Source organism: Saccopteryx leptura, chromosome 6 (assembly GCF_036850995.1).
Source record: "Saccopteryx leptura isolate mSacLep1 chromosome 6, mSacLep1_pri_phased_curated, whole genome shotgun sequence".
In the NCBI taxonomy this organism is placed as follows: Eukaryota; Metazoa; Chordata; class Mammalia; order Chiroptera; family Emballonuridae; genus Saccopteryx; species Saccopteryx leptura.
The window spans coordinates 20879279-20885278 of NC_089508.1; positions in this window are offsets into that span (position 1 = coordinate 20879279).

The following is a 6000-nucleotide window of genomic DNA, read 5'->3' on the forward strand; positions in this document are numbered from 1 at the left end:
TATCTCGTAGTTCTGTGGCTACTGAACTGGGTATTATTACATGATATTCAGCTCATGTTTTGAGCCCTCTATGTAGACAAATACTCGTATTCACAGTAGAATTGTATACTGGCCTGTTTTTATAATGTTATTTTCAAACATGAAAAACCACTGCTTTCAGAGTGATTCACTAGGGTTGTTTGAAGCAGGAAATAACTATTTGTGTTTGCACTTGTGTATTGCATATTAATTACGGCATACTTAGCAAATGCTTTTCTTTTACCTGTGAAAATTCTGAAAGCCAGTCCAGACAACAGTGCATACCAAATTGTGCTCTTACATATTACTGCATTGTGTTCCTTTTTAATCAAATAGCATGTTTTAGTTTTATTATGGTGGCTTGCTATAAGAATGCCACTTGCTTATCTTTTATTGTACTTGAATTCTTAATCATGCTTTTAACATATTTAAAAAACCATTTCATTACGTCCTATAAAAATGTCATTCCTACAAAAAGGCAAGGATTCCCACTTCAGAATTTTCAAATGGAAATGTTTATTCAAAGATGGAAAATAGTTCAGGCTTGTTTTTATGAAAATAGGCAAAGGTTTCAGAAGAGGATTTGTTCAGATTTGCACAGATTGTGGCGGCACCTTTTATTTAAAAGAAATTAGTGTTAGCAGTGCTAAGGAAAATGTACACAGAATTACTTCACGACGTGTGGGCATGTGTGCCTTTCCGTGTACTGACTCTCCTCGGTGGTCCGTGGGATAATCAGACCATATGAATGCTGAGAGCACATTGAATTTCTGTGGAGAGCCACATTGGGCTAAAGCAACTCTTTAATGTGCAATTAGTTTCTAGAGTAAACTGTCTGTTATATTATGGGGATCTTTATATTGGGCTTTTATTTTTTTAAATGTTCACATTTCTTTCTGTTAATTAAATGTCATAATACCACATTTATATTGTTGCCTCTTTTAAAGCCACCTTGATGTTGTTCTAGGATTACATCAAGACCTGAGCAGTGTGAATAGTGATTAAAATGTGTTTTTGAAGAGCATATTCTAATAGATTCTGGTTTTAGACGTCAAGAACATAAAAATATAATAGCTTTTGTATAAAGATTTTCTTTTGCTACAATGAAAATCAAGGATTTGGTTTTCTTATTTTTTCCTCTTGTTTTTTATGGAAGAAGAAAAAGGTTCTCTCATCTAAGAGTAATTTTTGATTATCTTATAGCAATAATGTCACCATTCTTTTCAGAAGATAAATATGCCTTGTGCAGGAAAACACATAATTCCCTCTTGGAAGTTCTCTTTATAACTTAATATTTTCTTCCACTTAGAAAATTCATATTTTTTTCACATTATTTCATCTTGAACTTTTTTGAGATTTTGTGCAATGTAATATTTTATTGCTCCATCTTTGTACATTTTCATTTTATTTCATTTGTCTGTCTTCCATCTGTCTGAATCAGCTATTTCAGATTTTGAATTCGTTGGTTAAAAAATAGTTGATTTATATATCTTCTCATGGGTTTATGTTAATAGTTTTGCATTTTAATCTATTATGCTATGAAATTATTCTGAAGTTTATATTCCCCTTTTAAGTCTGCCTTAGTCTATCTTTTGTCATTTTTTTATGGTTTGAGGAAGAACACACAGAACTTAATATTTTTGTTTATTTTGAGGAACGAGAAAATTTATTTCTTCTCTTTTAAGGGAAGAACTCATTGAGTCAGTAACTACTAACTATTAGTAAGTTACTCTTTACTTAGTACTATTTCAGTCAATGTTCCTTAAATTGGTCCAGTATGCGTCAGGGCTACAATTTGGGGGTGGGACTAATCCTTTTGCTGTTCTGAGCTACTATTGTCAACTGCTGTTGTACATACTGTTATGTGTAAGGGCGTAAATATATTTATTATGTTTGTATAATTCATTCTGTACAATTGCAGATCAAGATTGCTCTTCTGTGATATACGGGATATTATGTTTTAAAGACCATCTTGGAATACAATTAGAGAACTTAGTATTTTGATGTACTAAGACCTATTTTAAGTTTAATATTTTACCTTTGCAAAAACTTTAATTAAAGATGTTATTTAAAAAAAATGTTGCTTGCTTTGCTTCCTCTAGTATATAACATTGTTAGATAACTGAATAAAAGTATACAGTTTAGAAAGGAATATATATTGTTAATAAGTTCCATTTATCAAAAAAAATAATTTTATTATATTCTATACCTTAAAAATTAGGTAGGGTGGGATATCAGCCTGAATTATTAAACTGTTAGCAATTCTTAATAGCTTTAAAAAAGAATAACTGTATTTCCAAGGCATACACGAATTAATTTAAATCGTGCTAAATTCACACCAACAAAGTTTAACTAAAAATTGATGTAGTTAACATATATTAAATGAGTGTTTGTACTCCAAGGAATAAATTACTCAGGATAACATGATTTGAGAACATACTTGTTTTTTAATTTCTGTTTACCTAAATCTTGTACTCTTGTAATTGCATAATAGGAGAATTGGATTTCTGAGGTCTATATGTATATTGAATATATTGTGCTATTTTTGAAGGCTTTAAATAATTAGCAGGTATTTTAATTTTATAGTTAATTCAAGGGAAACATTAAGAAGCTTGTCTTTTTGTAATTTTTTTATCGTGTTACAGACTACTTTAGGAAACATGCAAATTTTAACCATTAAAACAATCAATAAAAATATTTTTTGCCAGAAAATCTTGTAATTTTGCAGTTTAATACAGGCTCCTATGTTTATGATCTTAGTCTTTTTGGCCTCAGTTTTTCTATCTGTAATGTCTAGGATTTTGAGGGTTAAGTGAGGAAATACCTTAGAATGGTTTTTGGTACACTTAAGCACTCGTCACAATTAAATTTTTCACTTAATTTTATAATTGAATAATTTTAGATGGCTAGTGGAGCTGGAAAATACTTGAAGTGGTTGAAAGTAACAGAAGAGAATGCGGTCTGATTAAGAAGAGGCGGTGAAAGATTCGGTGCAACCAAAGGGAGGAAGCCTGGGAGGTGAAGTGAGAACGACCGGGGCTGGAGCGCAGACAGGAAAGGGATAACGAGGCCGTGACCAGGCTCTTCAGCTGTTCTCTCCAGAAGGAAACATTTCCTGCACTGTGTCTAAAATAGGTTGAGTTTTCCCAAAGTTACAAAACTAGAGTAGAATTAGAGCATTTTAATACATGATTTTCCCTAATATCAATGGAATCCCCCCAGTTTGTTAATGAGAAAAACATAGATGTTGAAATAGTGTTAGGCAAAGACCTTGAAGCTGTGGTGGCCTCAGCGCTGGCACGGCCCTGAATCCCTCTCCTAGAGATTGCCGGCAGTCCTACTTCCACGGCCGGAGGCAAATGGCATTTGTGTCCACCCTCCTACTCACTAGCCTAGGAGGAAAAGACTAATATATATATGTAGTTGCCTACTTTTGTTTCTGTTTTGAAATACAGCTATTCTTAGTTTAAGAGGAAATTGAGCACAGAATATATATTAACTCGCTCTAGTGATCACCCATGGGCCAGGAATTGTGATCAGTACTATTGGAGGGCCAGAGATGAGTAAGACAAGTTTCTGCCATTCAAAATCAGGTAGGGCGGGCCCTGGCTGGATGGCTGGGTTGGTTGGAGCATTGTCCAGAAGCGCAGAGGTTATGCGTTCGATGCCTGATCAGGGCACATGTAGGAACGCATCTATGTTTCTGTCTCTCTCCCCTCCTCTCTCTATAAAGTCAATAAAATTTTTTAAAAACTTAAAAAAAATAAAGGAAAACAGGTGTTTTTTTTTTTCACATGGACTGTTAGTTTAGTTGGTTACAGCATTTGCCCCAAAACACCAAGGTTGTGGATTTGATCCCCTGTGGCACATGTGGGAAGCTACCAGTGAATGCACAATTAAGTGGAACAACAAAGAGTGCTTCTCTCTCTCTCTCCCCCCTTCCTCTCTTTCTAAATCAATTAAAAAAAGCCATTAGGTTGGATTGTCTGATTTATAATGCCAGCAAGGATCGATTGATAGCAGTGTGAGTTTGGGTATGTGAAGATAATGAGATAATGCATAGGTGACATTTAGCACATCCTTGGTACATGAAAACTGTTCAATAAATGCATTTTAGTAAGGAATAATGGTCACAAAAAAGGTCTTAGATTTGCCAGACTACTATGTGAGTTTTCCTTACTTCCTACCTTAATAGAAACAGGTTCACAGCTTGTGATGCTGCATCTGCAGATTGAAATGAGGGGTCAGAGGAACTAGGGCTTTGAGATTGTCAGTGGAAATAGATGATGATTCTAGAAGCTTAATTTTAGTTGTGGTCTTTACACTGGAAATGAGTTTTGTGTTCTTCATGTTCTGAATCTTTACTTACCTTCAAACTTCACCTTTCTGAAGGTTGTTGACTGAAATAATTCTAGTTACCTCCTGCGCACTTCTGCAATGCCCACTTTCTCAAACATGATGTCACAGAAATGGAGTTCATTCCTATTCCTACTTCCGCATGCCTAAACCTTATGTATCTGTGACTCCTGTTTCCCAGTCACTGGGATTTGAAGGTTAGTGTCGTCTAAACCCTTCCCTTCCCTAGTCTTCCCCAGTCCTGCTCAAATTCTTCCCTGTCTACCCGGTGCTCAAAACAAAACCCAGGAGTCATCTTCTATTCCCTTCTTTCCCTCACTTTTTTTTTTTTTTTCATTTTTCTGAAGCTGGAAATAGGGAGAGACAGTCAGACAGACTCCCGCATGCGCCCGACCGGGATCCACCCGGCACGCCCACCAGGGGTGACGCTCTGCCCACCAGGGGGCGATGCTCTGCCCATCCTGGGCGTCACCATGTTGCGACCAGAGCCACTCTAGCGCCTGAGGTAGAGGCCACAGAGCCATCCCCAGCGCCCGGGCCATCTTTGCTCCAATGGAGCCTTGGCTGAGGGAGGGGAAGAGAGAGACAGAGAGGAAAGCACGGTGGAGGGGTGGAGAAGCAAATGGGCGCTTCTCCTGTGTGCCCTGGCCGGGAATCGAACCCCGGTCCTCCGCACGCTAGGCCGACGCTCTACCACTGAGCCAACCGGCCAGGGCCTTTCCCTCATTTTTACCACATCCAGTCAGAAATTTTGCTGGGTCTAATGTCAATACATATTGACAACTCTTTATTTTCACTAGTACCTAGTCAAGGTCATCGCCAAACCTGGCTGCCATCAACCAGTCTGACAAAGCTGCTTTGTTAATGACCTTTTGTCTGAAGAGAGACAATGGGACAAGCTACCTCAACTGGATCTCAACTGTGTTCATCCGAGTCCCTGGCCATGGCCTGCCTCTCTGTGACAGTCTCTGCCTGTTTTTGCTGACCCTGCCTGTGTAGATTTGTCTTGCTAAAGCTCATTTCTTAACCCATGTGGAATTTTCTCAAAACCATGGTGTAAAAGTAGGCAACAAACATTCAAAGTTCAGTTCCTAAGCAAGGCACTTGCACCTGATTTTTCTCTTCCTCTGCAATACTATTATTCCTTTAGATCAAGGGCATTACTGTTGCTTCTCCTGTGCTTTCTCCCGCTTTGAGCCCTCCTACTGATTTGCCCTTCCTTATTCCAGATTTGCTGAAACTCATTATTAAGACAAACAATTGATATTTTAAATACATAACAGACTCTTAATAAGATAATCCACAAGGGAAGATGGACACATAGAACAAGGAAGTCAGTTCATCAAAAAAAAAAAAAAAAAAAAAAAAGCAAATGCCAATTAATTGACCCTTTTTAATAATTGAAGGAATACAAAACAGAGACTAAGAAGCCATTTTTCCATCTATCAACTAACTAGGAAAAATACGTCGTCAAGGATAGGGTGTGGGTCAATTGGCCTTATGGTAGATTGCTTGTTGGAGTGTAAATTGGTACAAACTTTCTGGTGGATGGAGGACACAAGAAGCACAGATGTTATTAAAAAAAAGAAGCACAGATGCTTCAAATCAGGAAGGCAGATGGTGGCT